We start from the raw sequence: 25847 nt of genomic DNA, 5'->3' as shown, positions 1-25847 counted from the left end.
AGGACTAGATTTATGCAGCATTGTATTGGAGGTTATCTATGAGCTTGATTTATAATCTTTTCTCAACAGACTCTCAATTTCTTGAAATTTTTCTCAATTTTTGGTAATAACTCCTGAAAGGAAAAAAAAAAAAAGATTATAGCAGACATGTGCTTATAATGTCTCTACTCCTCTTCCAAATACTTCATGTCCTCAGAACATGGCTTCCACTGAGAGATTTGAAATCAGTTTCTGGATTTACTGATACAGGCTACTTGCTACTAGGAATTTGAGAAATTCATGGGAGGTGTCTCACCAGGAACCCAAGAAATGGAATTTTAGGTGTGGCTAGCAAATGACTTAAAACTGCTTTAGTAGACTTCCCTGGAGACAGAAAAATACTGTCTATAGGTCTAGTGGATTCAAAGCCACACAGTTTTTTCCTTTCTGTAGTGGACTTTCTCACTGCTCCAGAATGAGTGTATGGCAGGATGGAGTTTTTTGGAATTCATATGTCAAGTTCATAGCTATGAGTGGGTAAAAACTCTGCTTTTGCATTCCTACAGAAAACCACTAAAATGAGTCATCCTTTAGGGGGCAGTAGAGCATGATACAGGCTCAGAATTGTCTGGATCAAGTTCCTGAGGGAATGATTGATCATGAAGAACGATTAGTCTTAGACTTGAGAAAACCTTAAATAGGCTTTAACTTTATTATAGTGCCCCAGAATCCCCTCAAATTTTTGTGGCTAGTGAAGCTAAACAGTGCTGAGGTAGACCAATTGATGAATGCAGCTGCCCTGAAGGAGAATCACAGATGAATGAACCTAAACCCCAGATCTGCAGAAGACTTGAAGAGGAAGGGATGGGGCAAGACTGACTGAGCCTCTTGAAGTGCGATGCTCTACAGTGAGACTTCTGACCCTGAGGAGCCCCTGTCTTGCCAAAGGAGTTCCAGTTTGGGGAGTGTCCCTCCTTATTTAACTCCAGTATGATTTTTCAGCTATCTAACTCCCCTCATTTTATAGTATTCAGGATGGCAAGAAATTTTTTCTAGGCGACTTCTGATTTCTCAAAACTTTGGTTATTCAGCTTGGTCCCATACTGCCTCAATTATGTTGGTACAGTTCATCTAATAGTCAATTGCCTGTGTAATAGAAAGAATTTTGTGAAATTACCTTCATCCTCATGTTATGAAAACAAGGACCCCAGGAGGGTGGGTGGGCACTAAAATCCTAATGCTGATGCATTTCCTTTCCAATTTTCTAGGAGAAACTTAGACAGACACAGGTATGGTACACTTTCCAGAGTGCCTGATGGGAAGCCTGTCTGACCGAAGTGAAGAAGGAGAAAAGCATGTTGGAGTGTGATGAGTGGTAGTGGTAAGTTGTACAAACACATATGGCATTCTCCTCTGGGTCGTGGGTGCATAAATATCTGATGGGAGAAAGAGTAACAGAGAAATAGAATTACTTTGAAAGTATCCATAGCCTCCCTCACCACTTTGTTTTCTTCCAAGAAGAAAAAATTATTACTGATTGGATCTCATTTTCTATGCAGAATTTTAGTGATAGGATAATTCTTATGAGAAAAGCTATCAAAGCACAGGGTGAGAGTAAATTTGACAGAGGGCTGCATGCAGCAGGGAAAGTCTCTGTAGGCAGCTAGAGCTATTGGTAAGGGACTCATAGGAGGGTCCCTCCTCTGGAAGGAGGAAAATGAGAGAGAAAAGGTGGCAGTGGGAGAACCATATTAAGGGACGGAGCTGAATATTGAAAAGTGATGAGGAACAAGAAAACTATCCAAAAAAATAAAAAAGTTAAGTCATGTGGCTTGTATTAAAAACACGCCGTCCGTTTTCAGGCATTTTTCCCCCACCAAGAGACTTCGCAAAGATTCCAATTGCTTTTATTTACTATTTGAGAATAGGCCATTTGGGGACAGGGATTCAATTATATTTAGGTTATAATTAAAAAGTATATTGACTTGGAATATCATTATATATTTATTAGCCTAAGTTACTTCTTTTAGCTCTTTCTTCACTTTATATTTTGATGATACACTTTCCTAAGTAGCAATAAATCTGAAAAATATTTTTTAAATCAACAACAACAAAAAAGTTCTAGCTGGGTATTACCAGGCTTCCTGCCAAGTACAGTAATTGTTACTTGTGGAATTTTCTTAGAATGGCCAAGGCATTTGACTCAATAACTATAACTCTGGAATGAGTATCTGGGTGGAGACATTAGTCTGTTGGAATGTTGGTGAGTTAGTTCAAGCACATATGCTGGAAGAAGAGATTTATCGATGGATTCACTCAGGAAATCCAAGAAATACATGGTCTATGTTTTCTTCAAATCAAACATGGAATTTCATTAACCTGTGCTGTTGGTTCCCCTTTTCTCTTAACAGATTGTTTCCTTTTTTTTTCCTACTCTGCTTGCCTTTTGTGTTTTTTATACCATACTAATAATCCATTTATTAAATGATACTCTTTTTTGGATATATAAATACAAAGGCCACAGTTAGGTCATGTTAAGAAGGGTGGGTTCAATTATTTAAGAGCACACGTTGACTGGAAATAACCACAAAGTATGAGGAACTAGGGCAAATAGGAACCAGAGGACAACTACATCACTGCTCAGCCAAGCAACACAGAACGCTCAGTTCCCAGCCACGATGTCCAGATCTGGATTTTGACATTCTTCTTTCACTGAATTTGAGTTGAAACTGAATTTCCTTGTCGTTCTATCCAAGTTGGCAATGTGTGGAGCAAATTTATAGAAACTTAGAATGTAAATGTAAGCAAATAAATTGCAAATGGTACACCCTAAGTGCAACAGTTAATTCAAAAACATTCATCTGTGAATGGGCTGGTTTGTTTGCAAAGTATTAGTTAGGATGTGCCCAATGCAGAGAACAATTAAGGAACAGTTTTGAATTTTGAATGGTCTTTCATCGCTGCACGTTTATTAGGTCCTGAAAGTGATTACACTACCTTTAGTTTCCTCCCCCTTTTTATTTAAATTTGTTGAACATATCTGTACACAATTCATTTTTGCTTTTAAACTTCCAGCCATTAACATAAACAATTAAATAGTATAAAGTTGTTCTCCTCTTTGATTTGTCCATATGTTAAAAACACTAAACCATGAGATGTGGTTGTGCAGATCTTATCTGAGAATTTGCAAATATGTGGCTGCATTTGCAATGGGCCTGCTGCTGTATAGGGATGTCCATGTGCCTCAGGGCTCTCATCCATTGTTTTTCCCTTGCACGTGTCACTTTAATATTCATTATTTTAGGAAATTACTGTACCTAATCAGCATATAATTTGCCTTTCTTGTCAATTAATGTAAATAAAAAGATCATCGTATTTTCTAAGAAACAGATAAAAAAGCTACTCACGGAGATAATATTCCTCTGTTATACCTATATAACAGGAAATGTTTCCCTACCCCTTGCACTGAGACATATGAAACTTTACCCCAGATTTCTTTAGGTAAATTTAAACATTGTTTAAAGGGATGTTTATAGAACCTTTCAGTTCACAAATCCCTAGAAGTTAATTTGCTTTGCTTAGAATTCAGCCCTTGACCACATAGAGAAGGAAGTTCGAGAAGTAGTACAGTCCCAACTCACTGGAAGTCAGCGGGGGAAAAACATTGTGCTTAAGCTGATTCTAGACTCAGAATGTAGCTCATTAACATTTTGTAAATATGACACATCCAAGAACCACATTTATTACAAATCCAAGAATAAGTGAGGTCATCTGTTTCAAGCTTGTTAGAATTTTGCTTTGGGACTTTATGGGGGATGTGGCCCCTCTTGTGTGACTTCCTGAGCTGCAGGAGTGAGAAAGCTAAAATCTATACCTCTCAGAGCCTGCTGAAGCTAGGGCTGAAGGTTTAGGTTCTGCAGTCAGACGGGATGCCCAAAATTTGAAACTTACTTAAGGCATAGGTTTCCCTTCTTCAGTTTCTGCTGATTTTGCTGGTAAGCATGGTTGCGCAGGAATTAGGATTCCCTGCTTCACGTGAAGGCCCCCGGTCTATTCAGTAGCTTTGCAGGGCCCAGTTATAGTACAGAGCCTAGGAGGTGCAGAATGGTTCTAGAGCTAACAGCTACACCTTCCAGATCCCTGGATTGCACAGTTAAGGTAACTGGTCCCAGAGCAATAGTTCCAGGGACAGCTTCCAGATTTCCAGCTTCCCTAAATGTGGTCAAGTTAGCAGCTCCCTTAGTGGGCCAGAATCATTTTGAAATTATTTCTAGAGTCCAATTCTCCGTCTCTTTAAATGATTTTATAAGTATCTAATTCCCTGATTTAAATTACTTCTGGCTTGAAATAGAGTGTTTTCTGTTATCTGTGACTGAATTCTGATTGATAATAGTGTTTGAGGTAGTAGGTTAGGTATTTAACCTACTTGGGTTTGAAGGAAGTGAGGATTGACCTACCATTAAACGATGGAACAATAATAATCTGTGGAAGCTAGTGGTGAAATAGTTAAATTATTACCTGTATTCACCTGGCTTGAGGTGCCTAGAGGAAACATGACTTTGATAACTGAGTGATAAGGTGGCACAGTATGAAGACATGATGAGTAGGGGTGAACTGGCTGCTGCATACTGCGTTAGATTAAAAAGAGAAATGAAAAATTCAGGGCTTTAAATTATCCACTCAGTGTGGTTAGAGAACTAGGAAATTTTTAGCTTTAAAAAACTCTTCTTTCTTGTGGCTGTTGGTAGCCGGAAACCAGAGTCTGACCCTACGGCTTGTTAAATTACAACATGGGTTGAATTCAAACACTTGCCAGATTTCTTACGTGAAAATGCATATCTTGGGAAAAAGTAAGATTCTGGAATTTGGAGAGGTGATCCTTGGAAGAATTTGGAAAATTCTGTTTACCCCAAAACTAAACCCATTGACCTTCCAATGACAGCAAATGTAGCCCCTTCTATCCTGTGTTCTAGTCTTTCCTTGCTTTAAAAAGCTGTGGTGACTTTTGTTGAAGTTGTCACCTAACCAGGGGATACTAATTTGCCTCATGTTCCATTCTACTTAAAGCAGTCCTTCTGGACCTGTAAGTAGAATCTGATCCCACAGGGACCCAGTTACAAAGCCACACATGAAAGGAAAATACGTTGCACTTCAAAACACTGCAAAATTTAGCCAAAAGAAGTAAAGAAATGTGCTGATTCTCACAAGATTTATAGATCTTACTGTATACCTCATTGCACAGAAGCAGCCGGCCTCATAGAAGAATGAAATGGCTTATTGAAGACAGCAATTATGATGGTAGGTAGAAGTCAGCACCTTGTGAATTGAGGTCCACAGAGAATGTGAAATCTTGTCTCAACCAGTGACCAATGTATATATGGGTCTGGGAAGAAAGAGGTGCAATTGGGAATATCACTGTTCACGGTATGCTGATGACAGTCTTCCCAAACTGTTGCTTCTACCTTCCTATGACTAGGAATGCAAAGCCCTCATTGGCCAGGTCTAAGTTGCATGTCAACCCTCAGTATCAAGCATCGGGTCCACTCGAATGGTTTGAGAAGTGGGCAGATGGTAGTTCTCCAAAGGAATATCTGAATATGATTGCCAGAGGAAGGGAAGGGAATTCTGGGTAGCAAAACAACTGTCATGTCATCTAGGAAGCCATTGCCCCATGTATCCCTTATACCATCATAATGACTGAAAATCTACCACAAGCGAATAATTACTGTTGTTTAAAATTTGCCCTTTTAAAAATGGCAGGGACTTCCCTGGTGGCACAGCAGTGGTTAAGAATCTGCCTGCCAATGCAGGCGACACAGGTTCGGTCCCTGGTCCAGGAAGATCCCACATGCCGCAGAGCAACTAAGCCTGCATGCCACAACTACTGAGACTGCTCTAGAGCCCGCGAGCCACAACTACTGAAGCCCGCGCGCCTAGAGCCCGTGCTCCGCAACAAGAGAAGCCACCACGATGAGAAGCCTGCACAGCGCAAAGAAAAGTAGCCCCTGCTGGCCGCAGCTAGAGAAAGCCCGCACGCAGCAGCTAAGACCCAACACAGCCAAAGTAATTAATTAATTAATTAATTAATTCTAGAAAAAGACAAAAAAAAAACCAAATGGCAAACACTTTCTACTTAGTGGATTATCCTCATTGTAAAGATGAGAGATTAAGTAATCTGTCTAGAGTGGTAGAAATGGGACTTCATACAAAGCTGTTTGACCACAAAGCCCCTACTCTTAAAGAAAACAAAGTAAGCAAATTACGCATATGCTATAAAATTTAAAAGGTGCAGTTAAGGAATATATAGTAAAAAATAAATTTCCCTTTCACCCTGCCCCTCAGACACCAGTTTACCTGGAGTGTCTGTTACCAATTTCTTATTTAATCCCCTATGTATATGTACATACATATACAAGCATACACACACGAATATTTATCCTAAAAACACAAAAAGCACCATAAGATTATTTTATGCTTTTTAAAAAATATATCCATCTGACTGTCTTGGCGACAATTACATATTACTAAAGCAGTATGGCCTTGTTGATTTTGCTAATATCTACACAGTGTTTATTGTCTATATAGAGCTTTATTTGTGTAACTAGACTTACTTATACATCTTTAAGTTCTTTCCAAGCTTTTGCTACTATTAAAAAATGCGGCAATGAAGATCGTTGTACAGATAGCTTTTTGTTCATATTTAAATATATTTGCAGGATATAGTCCTAAAAAGAGACTTTTTGAATAAAAGGGTATGTGTGTTTTTAATTTGTTAGTCACTGCCAAACTGCCTTCCAAAAGGATGGTTTCAGTTTTTACTCCCATCAGCAGTATTTGAAAGCACCTATTTTCCTGTACTATCCTGCTCAACTCAGGGTACTATCAAACGTTTTGATCTTTATCAATCTGATAAATGGAAATGGTTATTTTTCTTATAGGTTTAATTTGCTTTTCTTTTACTATGGGTGATTTTGAACATCTTTTCTTAAGTCTAAAAGTAATTTGTATTTCCAGTCATGTTAAGTGTTCATATCCTTTATCTCCGGGGTTGTTAGTCCTTTCACTTTGATTTATGGTAGTTAACTGTAGATTAATGAAATAAGCTTTATTTTGCTCTGTTACCAAAATTACCCTCATTTGTTCACAGTACTGTTACTCTAGGCAGAATCTTACTTTCACTTCACTTATGGTTTCTATTGCTGTATTTTAAAATATGGTAGTCTTTTTGGTGTAAAGAGTGAGATTGGGATCCCATTTTCCTTTCCTTTCTAGATAAAAAAAACTTCCCATTCCCGCAACTATGCAATGTTGCTTTCTTGAGACGATAACAGCTTAACAGTTCTGCTGCCTTGTGTCCCTCACAGTCTAGTAATTTATCAGTGCCTCTCAAGCTGCCTCCTCAGAGTTGAGCTTTATTTTCTCTTATTATTAATTTATTATTTCTATTGAGACGTAAATGTTGATTTGACATGTTGTATAACTTAAACTTCCACGATGTCACGTGTCATTTGTATCCTGCATAAAGTGTGAAGCTCAGCCAAGAGGCGAAGTCATTTCCAATGTCACACAGGCGGCAAGTACAGAAGCTGGGGTTGGATCAGCTCTACCGTGCTGACTACAGAAAGGGTGAAGACTGGAGGTAGTGCTTGGCCGAAATCACAGGCCTCAGAGGTGAGCAGGCGGGGATGGAAGGAGCACGTGAGGACAGAGGGAGCGCTGCCGATCAGGTGCCTGGGAGCCTGGGCTGGGTCCTCAGAGGGCACACCTCCCCACAGCCACCCCACCCCCGGGCAATCCCCGTATAGAGGACAGAGCTGGGGTGGGTCCAGCAGACAAAGTGTGGTGGATTCCTTCCCTTAAGGCACTGGGATAGTCATCTGAAGAGAACAGGTGGGCCGACTGGTCAGAGGGAATGCAAGTTCCCGCCATGCCCCTCAGCTAGGCAGCCCCTGGGCCAGCTCCCCGCTGAAAGAACAGGACTTGATCCAGGTCCACAAGGACGGAGGGAGACGTTTAAGGAAGGCTGGCCCCTGCCTCTGCTCAACAGACTAGCACTCTGACCGCACAGCAGCCCCATACACAGTCTTCAACACATGGATCAGGCTGGGGCCTCTGGCTACAACCCACGGGAGAGGGACAGAACCAGAGGCAGGGGTTAGTCTGAGATGGCTTGGAGCTCCCAGAAATCTATCTTCTGGGTATTTTCCCCAAGGCTCAGCTGGTCTTGAGCACTCCTGCCAAGGAACGGCTCAGGCAACCAGGAATCACGTGGAAAACCTTGCTGTTGTTTTGATGCTGATGGCTCTCAGGAAGATGGCAGCTATTCAAAAGGATTGTACACACCTCTGAGATTTTATGTACCTGACCTTTTAAAAATAAGCCCTAGATTTTCTAAAGCCTGCTATATCACCTAGCTTGAACTTGGTAAAGTGTGTGAAACTGATTTAAAAAAATTGTGTGGGCCTCTGGGTGTAAGCACATGAATAGATTTCTAAGGGAATCTACTTAAACCTTCTGAAATCTGTATTTTTTCAGATAACTGTATATTGTTGTTTCAAGAAATTGACTATTAGATTATTAAGTATTATATCCAACAGCAAGATTTTTACCTTGGTTTAAAATGAAATAAATAAGTAGACCAAGTGTCTTAATATTGATTGAAAACAAGATCTCTTAGAAAATGTATGCAGTACTGTGTCTCGGCCTAGTCATATAGGTATACTTTCTATAGTAAGAATTCATAGTACTTTCTGGATTCTTACCAGATGCAATAAAAAATAAATTCACTTTGTAATGCCTTTCTGCCCAAAATTGAAAAATAGAAAGTCAAGAAAGTAGTTACTGTTGCTATTAACAGAAAATGATATTTTTGTTTCAATTTGGTGAAATAATTTATGCAATTAAGAAGAAGTGAGGCATGGTGGAGACAGCAAGGGTTAGGAGTCAGATACAGCTGGTACCAATTCTGCCTCTGCCACTAGTGGCTCTGTATTCAGGGACAGTTACTTAATATCTCTGAGCTCCCTTAGTTTTCTCTTTTGTAAATGGGGATAATAAAAACTATCTTAGAAGATAGTTGAGAGGGTGATGGCACAAAACAGTCGCTCAGTAATGTTACTGTTTATTATTATTAATGACATGGAAAGTGAATTGTCAACCAAGAACAAAATGTACTTCCTTTGAATCAGAAAGAATTAGGTTCCCAAACTAAAGCTGGTTACAGTTACTAAATGTAAATTAAACCATAATCTCTTTGGATTATTGACATTTCTTTATATCTAATAGGACAGAAACAGTTCGGAATTTGTAGGTGACTTTATAACAAAAAATCAGTGCCTCATGGGTGGAAATATTACTCCCAAATTTGGAAACATTAGGTGTCCACAAGCAAGTCTCTCAGCTACTTTCTGCCACAGTGTTATTCTTTCTAAAATACTTACGATGAGGAGCCACTTTCAGGCTAAAATTAAAAGACAAAATGGCTTTGTTTTGGAAAAACCGATTCATCGATATTTTTTTCCCATTGCTATAAAAAGTATTTGAAAATGAATCAAAACAAAGCGGTAAAAAATCTTGGTATGTATTTTTTCCTTGGATAATGAGGTACTCATTCAAGTCCTCTTGGAAAAGATTATTTTGTGCTCTGGTCAAGGTGGCCTACTTTCTTTTTGTGTTGAAAAGAAATAAAAATAGCTTCTGAAGTTATTTGAATTAAAAGTTATTTGTATTTTCCCAGGGAGAAAATTAGAAGTTATTAGAAGTTAGAAGTTTGAAATTAGAAGTTATTTGTATTTTCCCAGGGAGTGTTCACTTTGGGAAGAAAGAAAATTATACACCTGAAGAACATGGTTGGCCAATTTATTGTTGTTTGTCTATGGTAGGCCTAAAAGGAAATACATAGAATTCAAGGGTTTTTTTTTTTCCCTAGGAAATGCAGTGTCTCATTTTGTTTTATGATAGAATACTACTCTTTCCCTCATTTTAGTGTGTTCAAAGGTGAATTATTTGAGCTCACAATCTGAACCAAACCACATATATATATATATATATATGAAATGGAGGAAAGAGAGCATATCAGAAGTCTTTCCTTACAGGAAGGTTTCAATAAGTATGTTTTCCCTCTTCTGAAAGATTTCTCAAACACATTTTAATTCCTCTAAAGTGCTCATTTTGAGAAATTGTCTACAAAAATAAATTCTTCCCTCTGAATTTTTTTCATATTCATATGGTCTTGTTCCTGTGTTCTCTATGGAAAAATGAGTATCTCAGCCACCTGGGATATTATTATAGTTGAGGACTGTCATCAAGAGGAATGTGTAATTGCAATTATCCTTAGCTCCAAAGGAGTTTGCAATGGACACATAAAATAAATTGATTTGTACAAATGGTAGAGCCAAAGAGGAATCTTTAGAACCAGGTGTTGGCAGAATTATTTTATTCATTTGTGCTAAGTGCCCTCTCCTGGTCACTGTGAGTAACGTGCAGGAGCTTATTCTTTTTCTAGATCTGCTTTGCTATGAAACATGGTATGTGCAACTATACATGTACTCCATGCTGGGCTTCCTATATGAGGAAAGAAATCTGGAGAAAAGTGACTCTCAACCTTACAAGAGTTAGAGTCTTATTTCCCTCCCTCATCCTAGTACCTTTGACCATCAAGTTATATTTAATTAGCCTTGTATGGGAGGGTAATACTTTTGTTTGTTGACCAGCATGCTCTTCTCTTTTCCTCATGACTTCACCATCGATCCAAGGGAATCCTGCATATGACCTGTTTATACATGACAAGAGTGATGTGTGGAACAGGAAGCCAGCCTAGAACTTGAGCAGGTGAGGAAATGAACATCTTCCTCTTCTCCCATGCTCACTCATACAACAGCAGAATTTGTGTAAGCCCTAGGATCAACAGAACTCAGGAAAAGGAAGCATCCCAATGTGATTGAGTGTTAAACCTAAATATCTGTGAAATCACTGAATTTTACTTTAAGTTTTTGGCATCAGGCAGAATGGTGGGTGGTCTCAGAATGAGAAATTATGTGAAATTTATTACTGAAAAAATTTTATCTTCTATACCTGTTTAAAAATTGTGATTGAACTAGGGATTCTTCTGCCTAATGACTTCAACAGAAAAACACAATTTTTGATCAGAGAGATTAGCATATCAGAGTTGGGAATGACTGCATATGTCACCTAACCTAGTTTCTAGTCTAAGATATAATTAGACTTTCAATCTCTTCTGATAGAAGAGGTAAGGGTATTTCCCCAGACAAAGAATAGGCTTGCTTACTGTTTGTTAAAAAACCAGTAGATTCCTCAAGGTCAGTGTACTTTAGCTGTGATACAAACCCACTGTGTGCATCAAATCCAAATCGATCTGAGCAAGTTGGTTCATCTTGATGGGACCTGGGGACAGGAGAACCCGTGTAAATATGCAGATACTCATACTCCTTGCTGTGCCATGAGTAATGGAGTTCTGTGTTCCTAATCAAAGTCTTGTGTCTTCAGCCAGAACCCATGAAACAGTAACAGGCTAATTTCTTACTCTGTAAGTAGAGCAAAGTCAAATCCCAGACCTGACAGTAGCCTCCCACCCAGCTGAAAATATTTTTTCACTGTAGCATTCTATAATGAATATTTTTACCTTCTTTACATGTTAGAAATGAGAGCTGTTCCAAAAGCTAATTCATTTATCTTATTCATCTATCCCACTGTGATAATAAACTATAGAAATCAAATTTTAAAACACTCCGAATATGTTATTGGCAGAAAAGCAGACACATAAATCAATCGAACAGAACAGAGAGCCCAGAAATAAACCTACAAACTTAAGATGAATTTATCTACAACAAAGGAGGTAAGAATATACAATAGCGAAAAGACAATCTTTTCAATAAGTGCTGCTGGGAAAACTAGACAGCTACATGTAAAAGAATGAGATTAGAACATTTTCTCACACCATATACAAAAATAAATTCAAAATGGATTAAAGATATAAATGTAAGGCCAGAAACCATAAAACTCCTAGAAGAGAAAATAGGCAGAACACTCTTCGACATAAATCGAAGCAATATTTTTTTGAATCAGTCTCCTAAGGAAAAAGAAACAAAAGCAAAAATAAATAAATGGGACCTAATTAAACTTAAAATCTTTTGCACAGCAAAGGAAATCATTGACAAAATAAACAGACAACCTACTGAATGGGAGAAAATATTTGCCAATGATATGACTGGTAACGGGTTAATATCCAAAATATATAAACAATTTATACAACTCGATATCAAAAAATAAATAGCTCGATTAAAAATGGGCAGAAAACCTGAATAGACATTTTTCAGGAAAAAAACAGAAGAGTCTGTTTTTATACTCAAATCTGACAAATGACATTTTGTTTTGTTTTGTTTTTGTTTTTGCGGTACGCGGGCCTCTCACTGTTGTGGCCTCTCCCGTTGCGGAGCACAGGCTCCGGACGCGCAGGCTCAGCAGCCATGGCTCACGGGCCCATCCGCTCCGTGGCATGTGGGATCTTCCCGGACCGGGGCACGAACCCGTGTCCCCTGCATCGGCAGGCGGACTCTCAACCACTGTGCCACCAGGGAAGCCTGAGAAATGACATTTTTGATCTAGGGAATATCTGTCTATTCCTCCTTCCATGGGGCAATAAAACTTTGGGTCTAGCCTTAATTGCTAAAGGACAATAGTGGAAGGTGGAAAACTGGATTACCGTGAGAAAAAAATACATTAAGTAGTATTTTAAAAATTCCTATTCTTCCCAGGTAAAATATTACCTCCTGCCTTCTTTAAGCCCTATTGTTTCTATCTGGGTGCACACCTTCCCAAAGCCATTCCTTGTTCATATCCAAGGAATAGCAATCAAAGATCTCTGGGAAGCTGGGTTCCAGTGAACTAAAGGGAGATGGAAAAAATGAGTAATAAAAACACCAAAAAGTAAGGATATATCCAATATCTGATACAGCCCATTGATTCTGAGAGAGATATGACTCACATAAGCCCTCTGGTTCGAAGACTGGGAAAACAGGGTCACATGTTTCCCTTTGATTCTCAGCTTGCCCCCCCACCCCACCCCAGTACCACACTAACCTCATGCGTCTCTTTCAAGTGTCAAGCACAAAGTAGCTTTAATAATCTCTCCTTGGTCTCCTTTACCCATTAAAGCACAGATATAAAGAAAATAGTGCCACAGACAGGTGTTTCCTCATAAAATAAGACAGCCATTTCATTGAGTCTTTTCCAAAGAGAAACTGATAGAAGCACTAGTGAGCCAGTATTCTCTCAACTACACAGACACCATGAAGCCAACAAGGTGATGAGGAACTTCCAGTTATACTGCTTAACATTGAGAGGATGGCTAATAAAAGAAAGTAAAGGAAATTGTGTTTTCTTAGAACACTGGCTTAGGTGACTATATGTTTTATTTTCAAACTGGGAGATTTTTAATAGTGAAAGGGAGTATATTAATAATTAGCTCAAAACAATGGGCATTAACAAGGAATGTTCCAGTCAAACTAGAACATATGGTTATCCTAATAATAACACAGAAATTATGCTCTAAAAGGTGGTCAACACCAGCAAGAAAAAGGTTTCTTCATCTTATGGATGGTCTACTCTGAGGATGAGGAAACATGATGTCCCCTCTTAAGATGCCTAAAAATGCCTGTCACAGCTTCTGTAAGATGGAGCTGGAGGGAGTGCAGATTAGATATTGAAGAAGAGAAGATTAATGACTTCAAGACATAGCAATAGAAACAATCCGAAATAAAACACACAGAGAATAAAAACTTTAAAAATATATAAAGTGAGCATAAAGGAGCCATGAGCAATCTTCAGGCAGCCTAATATACACATAATTGAGTCCCTAAAGGAGGGAAGACCAAAAAAAATTTTTTTGAAAGAGATAATACCTGAAAATTTTCAAATTTGGTGAGAATTATAAATCCACAGGTCCAAGGATTTCAAACCAAACCACAAAAAACATGATGAAAACCACATAATCATAATCAGAACCTAATTGTACCAAACCTATTATTAAAAAAAAAATTTAAGAGCCAGAGGAAAAAAAAGAAACCTTTTCTACCAAGGGATAAAGAATTACATCAGATTTCTTAATGAAGCAATGCAAGTGAGAAGACAGTAGAATGTCTTTCAAGTACTGAAAGAAAGAAAAATTGGTCAATTTAGAATTCTACACCCAGTCAAAATAGTTTTTAAAAAATGAAGGCAAAATAAAGACTTTCTAAAATGTACAAAAGCTGAAAGACTTCATCACAAACAGGCCTACATTACATAAAATTTTAAAGGAAGCCTCTCAGAAAGAAAATAACAGCAGTGGAAATATGGAATATACAAAAGAAGAGCACCAGAAAAATGCAAATATATATGGACAAATATACAAGATTTTTTCTTATTATTTGAATTTCTTTACAAGATAATGATAATTACTTTAAAAATAATATATGTGTAATAAAAATGTATGAAAACAATAGTATAAAGGCCCTAGTGGAAAAATGAAGTATATTATTTTAAGGTTATTAAATTATACACAAAGTGGTATAATATCACTTGAGAGTAGACTGATAAGTTTTATACATAAACCTGAAACCACTAAAATAACAAAACAAAAGTTATATGTAATAAGCAAAAAAAGAAGACTAAGTTGGAAGCATAAAAATATTTAATTCTAAAGAAGGCAGAGAAATATTAAAACAATAAAAATATATGACTGTAAAGCAAACAAACAGCATATGATCAACTCAACAGACAGAAAAATCGTTTGCAAGATTCAACATCCATTCCTAATTAAAAACAAACAAAAAAGCCCCCAAAACTTTAGCAGACCAGGTATAGAAGGAAACTTATTCAACCTGAGAAAGGGAATCTATTAAAAACAAAAACAAAAACTACAGCTAATATCTTAATGGTGAAATTCTGAATGTTTTCTTAAAGATCAGCAACAAGAAAAGGATGTCTGCTCTCACCATGTCTATTTACCTTTATACTAGAGGATCTAGCCAGTTCAATAAAGCAAGAAAGACAATGGCATCCAGTTTGGAAAGAAATAAACAAAACTGTATTCACAGACAACATGATTGTCTTTGCCGAAAATCTGTTGGAATCCACAAAAAAGTTCATAGAGCTAATAAGTGAGTTTAACAAGGCTGTAGGATACTGAATCAATATACAAAAATCAACTGTATTTTTATGCTAGCAACAATCAGCAACTGAAAGTAAAAAACAATATCATTTCCAATATCCTTAGATAGTATGAGATACTTAGAGATAAATCTGACAACATATATACAAGTCCCATTCACTGGAAACTATACAAGAGTATTGAGTGAAATTAAAGAAGACCTAAAGTAATGGACAGACATTGCTTGTTCATTGTTCAGAAGATGTTAAGACATTGTTAAGATGTTAATTCTCCCCAATTGATCTATATGTTCAGCTCAATCTGAAAAAAAAAAAAAAATCCCAGCAGGCTGTTTTGTAGAAATTGACAATCTGATTCTAAAATTCATATGGAAATGAAAAAAGACTTAATATAGCCACAACAATTTTGAAAAAATAGAACAAGTCAGGAGACCAAACACTACCTGATTTGAAGATTTATAATGCTACAGAAAGCAAGGCAATGTGGTATTGCTTTTAAGGTAGACAAATTTATCAGTGTAACAGAGTACAGAGTCCAGAAACAGACCCACAAGTATATGGTCAATTGATTTTCAATAATATGCAAAGGTAACTGAGTGAAGATAGGATGTCTTTTCCACAGCTATGTCTTTTCCAGCTATTTGCTGGAACAAATAGCTATTCATATGCAAACAAGTAAATTTCAACCCATATCTCACATCACATACAAAAATGAACTCAAATGTAGAATTTAAGACTATAAAATTTCCAGAAGAAAACACAGGAGAAAATTTTTTTATCTTGGTTTAGGCAGAGATCATAAATACAACACCAAAAGCAGGAACCCCCACACAAAAAAATGATAAATTGGACTCCATCAAAATTAAAACCTCTGAGAATTAAGACAAGTCAGAGATGGGGAAAACTATTAGTAAATCATATATCTGATAAAGGGCTTCTATGCAAATTATGTAACAAACTCTCAAAATTCAAAAATGGGTAAACAATCAAAAATTTTAAGTGGGAATAATATTTTAACAGGCTCTTCACAAAAAAGACCTATGAATAGCAAATGAGCATCTGAACAGATGTCACTTAGTCATTAGGAAATGCAAGCAACACCACAAGTATGAGATACAACTATACACCTATTAGAGTGGCTGGAATTAAAGGACTAATCATATCATGTGTTGGCAAGGATGTGGAGGATCTTTAACACTCATATATTGCTGTTGGCAATATAAAATGATACAACTGCTTTAGAAGGCAAGTTGGCAGTCTCTTAAGAAGTTAAATATGCACCTATCACAATCCAGCCTTTATACTTCTAGGCATTTACTCAAGAGAAATGAAAGTGTATGTCCATACAAAGACTTACAGACAAACATTCATAGCAGCTTTATTTGTGATAGTAAAAAACTGGAAACGACCCAAATATCTATGAAATGTGGGTAGATTAACAAAATTTGGTGTATCCATACAATGGAATACTACTCAGCAATAAAAAGAACTGAGCTATTTATGAACACACAACATGGGTGAATCTCAAAATCATTATGTTGAGTGAAAGAAGCTAAATGCAAGAACATATGTTCTATATGATTCCATTTATATAAAATTCCATTTATATAAAATTTATATAAAAAATGAAGGCTAATCTATAGTGTCAGAAGGTTAGCACTGGTTGTCTGGGGATGGTAGATTCAGGTTGAATGGGGGGCAGGAGGGAGGGATACAAAGGGGACAAGGAAACTTTTAGAAGTGATAACATGTTCACTATTTTGATTATGGTATTGATTTTCATGTGTGTGTGTATATATATATATATATATGTTTTGATGCACCATTATGATTTTAAAAATCAACAAAAATGTATTAAGGCTTATTAGGTACAACCTATCATACTAAGAATTATTCAGCAAACAAATAAATATAAAAAGCTATCTTTGCCATTAAAGAGTATGAAGGGTAGCTAGAAGAAAGTTTTAAATGAGAGAAATTAAATAGAATAAAAATTTTAAATAACTTTTATTACAAATGGAAGTGGTACCTCTCACAAGGCAGTACATGGTTAAGTGTCCAGTGAACCTTCCAGACAATGGTTGCCATGGGAAATCAGAGGTTCATCAAAATCTGGGCTACTTGGGGAAGATTTTCTTCAAAGAAGTACGACTGAAGTTTGGTCTTGGAGGGCTGTATAACATGCACCAAATGTTTGGCTAGACCTAAGAAACACACAATTGCTTTTAATAAATTGTTGGGATGATGTTCTCTGTTCAGAGAGTCAATATGTTCAGGAATGCACTCTGCTAGTAAAAAGTCAGTCTCTTTAGATGATGCTGCTGACAACCCTGCCAGCAGGTCACCCTTCTCCCAAGCCAAATGCACAGTGTGACTGAAGTCTTAAGAGGTCTGTCAGAAATAGCCCACTTGTCGGAACTGGGATGTGTTTGTGGAACTGTGTGTTGAAGCACCTGTACCCACCCATGTCTGGATGTAGTTATTAGTCCTTCATTTTCCCAAGTGGTAAACTTGTTCACAGATGTTACTGGAGGGAAAGAAAATGTTCAGTGTTTACGCAGCAAATCTGCTCTGAAGAAACCATTCTGCTCAACTGAGGAAATGCCACAGTTATTTTGGTATTCCTTTAATTTTGGAAGTCTGCATTATTTGCAGGGCTGACCAAAAGACTTTTTTAAAAAGCCACAAATAAACATCAAATTCCTGTTTAATATGGTGGACGTTACCGGTTTTTGAAAAACAAAAAACAGTCACTCTTGCACCCAACCCCAAAAGCTAACGGACTTTCTGGTATTGATAACCCAGAAACCTCATGACATAAACCTTATTTTATTTCTGAGTTGGAACATCTACCTCAAAAAGTAGGCTCTGCAGGAAGGCCCTTTCTATTCTTAACGTTTCTGAAACTGGTAGCAAAGAGCAGACAGAGATAAAGCTAAGAGGAAAGTTTCCAAAGTTGATCTCTTATCAACAGCAAGGAATTCCCACCTCAAAAAAAATTATCTTTTTTTAACTTAAGCCTTTTCTCAGCTGAATAAATGGAGAGAAGTGCATTTGGGTTCTTTGTTTTATCCTTCTTATTGCCTAAGAAAATGTTTATTGTCTCTCAGGAAATAAAAACAAAGGAATGGTAATTTATAATTTTTTTTCCCACATGTGTAATAACCTGTGTCATTTGGCAAACTGAAGTAATTCTAGGATCAGTTGGGATTGCCTATCCTTTGATTAGTTTAAATAAAACTTGATGTAAGCCCCTCTCTGAAGGTTCTCACTTGGGGGTAGTTGAAGTAAGGGGAGGAGGGGGAATGTCTTCATTTTTTCCTGGTTTTCATCTTTCATCTTAAGCTCCTGCTTCTATTGAATTTCTAATCTCCACTTTTCATTTCACCTACAGTCTATGACACTGACTCATACTCCTCTAAATAATACTGCTGTATGGGGGGGGAGAATTTCCTGAAGATTTGGAACAAAGGGTATGGATAGGATGAGGTGAAGCGCTTCACACTGCATATTAGCTGTGTTTGTAAAAATACTCCAGACATTTCTATAACCAACAGGCCCCCTTTTCTAATAAGGACCTTGCCTCTCCCACACTGCAGCCTTCATCCTCACCCTTCACATCTCCTTGCCACTTCTTTAGAGTTTTACTGGTCCCTCAAATCTAAGATTCCTATAGAGTAGTTCCTCTCTCAAACTTTCCCTAGATCAGCATTCTCCAACTGTGGTGATGGAAATGTTCTATAATCTGCTCTATACAATATGGTAGCCACATGTGCCTACTGAGCACTAGAAATGAATTAAATGTCACATTTAATTTTAATTAATTTACATTTACATTCAATAGCTACATGTGGCTATTATAATGGTTGTTGTATTGGATACCACAGCTCCCAACCATCCAACATTGACCAAGAGGCCACTCTTTCTGAACTGGACAGGCTTATTGAAGTGTGTTTCTCAACACAGATATTTAGAAACAGGAACAGTTATAAACCAGGAATATAAAAGACAGGAGTTTTTTTTTCTTTCCACTTGCTAAGTATCTAATATGGTCTGTGTCCATGTGCATGAAACCTAGCCATAAAAATACTGAAAAAGGGAAAAAACCCTCAATTTAAACCTTTAGTATTCTATTGCCCCAGCCTTGCTCTCTCAAATACATCCTTTTAAACATGCTTATATATTCATTTAATGCTAGTGTCCAAATGTAAATTAGTAAATCATGATTCTGTGTTGAAGTTCCTGACAAATAACTTCTTAGAGTAGCCAAACAATTTAATATATCTAAGTCATGGTTTTAAGATGTGTGATTTGTGTTTCTAATTTTTAGGATACACTCCAGTTACATATTTTTTTCTTTTGTCAGTTACATATTTTTTTCTTTTGTCAGTTACATATTTTTTTCTTTTGTCAGTTACATCTAAGGAAGTTTGGCATGCTAAACAATGGAATCATGTGCTTGAGTCTCAGCTTAATAGTCTTTCCTCTCAAAGAACTAAATATGCCTCTGTTAACATTGTGCATCTAATTGTTATTTCTTCTGGTATAAAGAATAAGCTCTGGAGCACTGCAATTCTTTGGAAGGAAATATTACTTATCCCAAGAGTGTAGATTTTGTTTTACAATATATATTTGCCTTCTACATTTCTTCCTTTAAAATGTTTATTGCAAATGTTAATTTTAAACAGATGGGTTTTGTTTTGTGATGGAGAGGATCGAGTGTGCATTTAATAGATGCTGTGAACATTTCTCTTTGCAAGTCCATTTACTTTTGGGCCAAGTCCTGACATGATTATTTCCTTGCTGCAACACTCCCTTGTTTAGCTATTTGCTTGTTCTACCTTTCCATTTCTTCTGCATTTCCTCCCTGCTTGGTAAGCAAGGCAGCTGCCTTCATTCTGTTGGACAAAAAGAGCTCTGCCAAAGAAACATTTGTTATCAAACTAGTAATTTATTTCCTTTTCATTTGTCACACTAAGTAAAATCTCTACTTTTATCCAGTCAATATTAGTTTCCATTATTAGCATCTTGTCTTTCAAACTTTGAATCATGATGGTTAGTCACTCTTATTTTGTCACCCATAATGTATATTAATTTGCTTTTAAAGTCACAAACATCTTTATTACATACTTTAGTTATAAAAGTAACATAGTCACATGAATTAAAATATGAACCGAAGGAAAATATAGTGTATTTTCCCACAATCCACCACTTTAATGCAATCACTAATTTATTTATTTTCTCATGCATGTTTTCACGTAGCTATAATAATGATGTCCATACAATTTAGTGTCTTATTTTGTAATTATTTAACATTTTATCATAAGGCTTTTCCATGTTATGACATAGTCTCTTCAACCCTCTTTTTTATAATCATCATTTCAGTGACTATATATTATTCTATTCAGGGGCACACTATAATTTATTTAAATAATCCCCTATTGGTGACCATATGAAATACATCTGATATTTAAGTTTGATAAACGAGACTCTTAAGAGCATCTTTGTGCTTATAGCTTTTTACATATTTTGTTTAACTTAATGGGGGATTATTTATCTATTTATAGACTATTAATTTGTCTAGATCTAAATCTAATAGAGTATATCTGTGTGTATCTATTTATTATTGACTTACTACAATAGTTAAAATTTGAAACCCTAGCATCAGGCAAGGGTACAGCCAATTAGTATATTAGGAAGAGATAATTTTTTACAATTTAAATATATTAATGAATTTATTCAAAATATCCTTTTTGAGCAGTATGTCAAGTACTATTCCTGACATACTAGGAAGGCAACAATGACCAAGGGAGACACCATCCCTGTCCAGATAAAGCTTTCCTTATTATGGATGGTGCACACTAGTCTACAGAAGACACAGTACTTTGATGGGGGACATAGATATCCTATAAAAACACATAGATGGGGCTCAACCTTCTAATTACAGAACCTTCTAGGGCTTCCTAGAAGAAGTAACTTTTAAATAAAGTGTAAAGAATAAAGAACTAGTCAGCAAAGATGTCGGGTGGGATAGGGAAAGAGGGTAATGCACTTCAGGCACCACTAATGGCATGCGAAAGCCCACAAAGCAAGGGAATGTGTGTGGTGAAAAAAAAAAAAAAAAAAAAGAAAGCAGTGTGCCTGCAGAGGGGATCGTGTGTAGGAATATTTGAAGATTTCTTTTGCATTTTGCTTAACATTCATCAACAATCAGATTTAAACCTTGACGTATCTGTTGAGCAGATAATCCAAGCTTCCTTTCCAACAAAAATCATCCTATCCTAATACCAAGCAAAGTATTAGAGGGCCAGTTAAACTGCACCCTTGCCAGCATCAGATGGTATCATCTAGGTTATTTTAATAGCAGGAGAATGAAAAAGATATTATTTATGTTTTAAGTATCGTTTCAAAATCTATGGAGTGAGTTGAGGGAAATCCTCAAGGGAAACTGTATTCAACAAGGTATCCCATAATTCTTTTCCTGAACACTGAAATTCCTATGGTTTCTCTCTCCTTTGGCTTCAAGTATTGAAAGCCCATGTTAATTTGTAAATTTGTTAGTGGAAAGGATCATGTATTCTATTCCTTTTGGCCATGAACACTTTATAATAAATTATCTTTTCATATTGATTAACAAAGAGCTGTGTCCCTAAAGAATGTGTCACAGTAGAGTTAAATTTTGATTGTGAATATTTCAATAAAAACAGTTCCTAGTAAGGGTTTCTCTTTAGAAAAATGAAAACTTAAGTGTGGACCGTAGACTTGTAGAAGACTTGGAAAGCAGGAGTAGAGAGTGGAAAGAAGGTATTACCCCCAAACAATAATGAAATGGCTCCATATCATACCCTATTCACAAATTTTCCTCTTCTGAGCCCTGTCCACAATAGCCATTCAAGGGGAAACTGGAAAGTACTTTTGAAATGTAACTTCTTATAAACATCAGATGTGAGACCTTTTTTGTTACATGGCCAATTTTTCAATGTAATATAGACTAGAAGAATCATGGTTTCCTTTATACTCTTTGGCTATTAGGTCATACATTAGTAGGCACAACCTGTATCGTAGGGAGTCATGAAGAGTTGAGCTAGGTGAGGAGGACAGTAATTAATGCAGTTGTTACCCCCAAAATTAGGTGGAGTAATTTAATTTTGATTTGGTTATAAAAATCATCATAACTAATATTCCCAGTCCTATCATATGACATTTGATAGTCACTGTTTAAGTAATCAAACAGTAATTCAGTGTTTAAGTACTGTGGCAGTCATTTTACTGTTAAATTCTGATTCTCCTCCTTCTGGGCATATGGTAGTTATCTTCATTCCCTGTCCTCCTTAAGGCTGTACTTGCTTTGGCTAATGGAATGGGAAGAAAAGTGATGTGTGCCTTTTTCAGATGGGAGCAATAGCTGGTGGAAGATGGAATCAAACAGGCTTGATTTGAACCATATCCATACAATAGCCATTGGGGAATGTGGAATTGTGAGAACTATTGAATGAAGAATGAACTTCTATAATCATAACAAGAAGAAAATGGACAATTACAAATCAGTCTTTTTCTAGCCACATGTCACCTGTTTTGTGGAAAAGCTAGTAACCCTCAACTTCTTCCAAAGTAGTCCTGAAAGTTCGAGGAGACCCTTCCTGTGCTCTGCAGCCAAATCTTTTGGCTGCAGTGTGCCATCTGTGATCTTCTCTTTTGCTCCAAATCTCTATGGCAATGGCAGTGAACAAAGTAGTCACTCTTTTAACAATGCACAGCCGAGGTGTTTCTACCACAATACAGCAATTGCTGAGCCAAGATGGCAGTGCCCTAAGCCAATGACAATGGCACCTAAACCAAATCTCTGACTGTTGCATTTAATACAAATGCCCCCTTACATTGTCATGTAAGCTTGTAGCATCAATATAGCAATGCCATATACACTCAAAAATCTTATTTGTATTAGTTTTTATTCATTTTTAAAATTACAATCCTCTTTGTCTCTGAGCTCAAATATGAGATCATGGTGGCTAGACCACAGTTACAGACATAAATGGGGCTATTCTCAGAATCATCCTTACCCTCTGTCCTGGCAATGAGTACCCCAAATAAACCAATGCATCTAAAAGATTCCCTCTCTTCAGATAATTTCTCTTCTGGGAGTCTCCATAGGCCCTTTTGCACGTAATGATTTAATAGACGCAGTCTATCCATCCTCCACACTTGTCTTAGGGTGATCATTGGTTAGCCCCAAGTTGTGTACTCACCTACAAATACTTTTCAAGCTTGCTGAATTTCTTTGATCATATTAACAAGAATGTTGCGGATATAAGAAGATACTGAACTAGAATTGAATTAGAGTGAAATGGAGAAAAAGAAAATAATTACAGTACCTGGACACTTCCCATTCTCCTACTTTGCTGTTCTCAGTTGGTTGGTTTCCATCCCTCTTGATGCAAGATAGCTGACACAGCCCCATACCTACCTCCTTCTTCAATCCTATTCAAAGCAGGAAGCCGAAGGAAAGGACAGGAAGCAGCTCTTTGCACACCTCTGTCCAAATCAAGGGGGGAAATCCTTGCCAGAAGCCCTCTGACATCTTGCTACTCAAATTGTGGTCCTCAGACGACAGCATGGTCCATCGCCTAGGAACGTAAAATGCAGCATTCGAGGCCCTATCCTGATTACTGACTCAGATTCTGCATTTTAGCAAGATCCCCAGGTAATTTTCATACACAGTAAAGCTTGAGAAGTACTGCCCTTATAAACTTTTTCTAATGTCTTTTTAGCCAGAACTTGGTGACATAGCTATCCCCAGGTGGAAGGGAGGATGGGAAAGTAATCTTCCTTTTTTTAGCCTCTTTAGTGGGAAAGAGGAGAGAAAAAATGAGGCAGGGAATGACTGTTGGTGGAACAACTCCCAGGATCTGCCATAGTATTTCTCTGGAGAAAGGGTGGTGCAGAATGCCGTGCTCCCTGCTGTTCAGTGTTACCCACTGTGGCTCTCTGGGTTCATGTAACCTATGGAACCCTCCCAGAGAAGGAAGCACTGTCCTCATCAGTAGTATTTTTAACAGCAGGTTGAGACTTTACCTGTGTGATTTTGGAATGGTTTCTTGTTTTTATAATCTTGAGGTTTAAGAGTGCTGTCTAACCCAGGAGAATTCAAAGGAAAAATATTAAAGCTAGTATAATTAAAGGGAAGGTGAAAATTATAAAATAGCAGGTTTCTCTTCTGCTCTGGTTGGTATGCAACATTTTTTCACTGAAAGCCACTAATAAAATTTATTTTCATGTACATTTTTTTTCCTTGCTGTGCATTAGTTTTCTGGCCTTATTGAAAATTTGTTAAGAAAGTTGTTTATAATGAAATAACTGGCTTAGAGGTTTTTAGTTTAATTTTTTAAATGAGAATTATGTTGTTTCAATGTTGAGCCATTAATAAGCTAAGCTTTCTTAAGTATTTCATAAAGTAAAATTCTAACAGTTTTTCCAATCATACAAAGTAATAACACAAGGATAAAATGGCATATAGAAAAAATAATAATAAAGGAAAAATATGGGGGACCTCTCAATCATGGGACAAGGACCTTGTAAACTCCAATTTAAGCCAATTTTGGTTTGACCTCCTGGTGATTATGTGATGATTTATGTGTGGTAGTATAGAAATAACAGATGTCCTTTTTTGTCTCAAAATACCTCTACATATTTGTTTGAAGCCTCCTAAATCAGTGATCTTTCCCACTGGTTGTTTAAAGGACATTTTGAGAGTGGATTTGGGGCTACATTCCTATCCTTCCCAACCAAATCTTTATTTTGTTTAATTCTAGGGAAAATGTATGTTCCCAATGAACCCATCTTGCTATTACCTTACCTGTTTGATATGATAGAATAAATTGGGTGTAACTCCAGAGAAACAGAAATCTTTGCAGAAAAAAAACAAAAACAGAAGAATCTTCAACATAGAGATGGCTGTTTGATTTCGGAAATGCTGCAGACACACTCAAGAGCGTGTCTTTAAATCCAAAGTACAAATGAGTCAGTGGTCGTGTACAGATGAGCAAAGAGTTGGAGGGCAGGTCAGTCCTTACAACACTTGGCATGTTTTAGGTGCACATAGTTCTCATCAAGTTGGCTGAGAGGCCTCTACAGAGATCTCTTGGGAGACTGTGGTGCCCACTAAAACAACTGTGACTTTCAATAAAAATTTATGCCATGGATGCCAAAACAAACTTGTGAAAATTGTTCACTTTCAGGCAACCTGGACAAAATCCTTAGGAGGGCTGAAGTCACCATTTAAAAGGCTCCCTATAAGAGCCAAGAGAAATGTACCTTTGATTTATTCAAATACAGGTTCTAGTAAATGGCAAATCCTCAATCAGCCAAATTTGCATTTCATACCTGGAGTCTGGATTTGGCTCAACCTAATCTGGCCAGTGAAAACAGTGAGTCTCCTTGGTCCTTGCTCTCTGAGCTGCTAAATGGAGATTTCAGGAATGTGGTCAAACTAGATCTTAAATTTAAAGATTTGGTGATTAATTGGAGGTTTGGGGGAGGTCTTGTTTTCATTCCTTCAGATAGACCATATTCATTGAACCAAATTGAAAATAATATTTTCAACAAAGTAAAAAAGCAAGTTCAATTATGAAACTCAGGAAATATATTTTTTTCTTTTTTTTATTTGAATTTCAGATTCTCATCAAATGTGAGTTGTATTCAGT

At 37.0% G+C, this 25847-nt stretch overlaps 1 protein-coding gene across 5 annotated transcripts in view; it reads left to right on the top strand.

Annotated features, from left to right (window-relative positions):
* The first annotated feature begins 3603 nt into the window (after positions 1 to 3603).
* Positions 3604 to 25847, top strand: part of LOC101269456 (zinc finger protein 474-like) — a 166837-nt gene continuing 144593 nt past the window's right edge. For 2 of the 5 annotated variants that reach the window (XR_004482135.2, XM_049707175.1), the window contains exon 1: positions 3604 to 10809. The gene's annotated coding sequence lies outside the window, so the exon portion shown is untranslated. The remainder of the gene's footprint in view (positions 10810 to 25847) is intronic. The other 3 variants (XM_033423733.2, XM_033423734.2, XM_004267432.3) reach the window with 3 other exon arrangements.

The sequence above is a fragment of the Orcinus orca genome, chromosome 3, assembly GCF_937001465.1.
Source record: "Orcinus orca chromosome 3, mOrcOrc1.1, whole genome shotgun sequence".
Taxonomy (NCBI): Eukaryota; Metazoa; Chordata; class Mammalia; order Artiodactyla; family Delphinidae; genus Orcinus; species Orcinus orca.
This window is presented reverse-complemented; position numbering and strand designations above follow the sequence as displayed.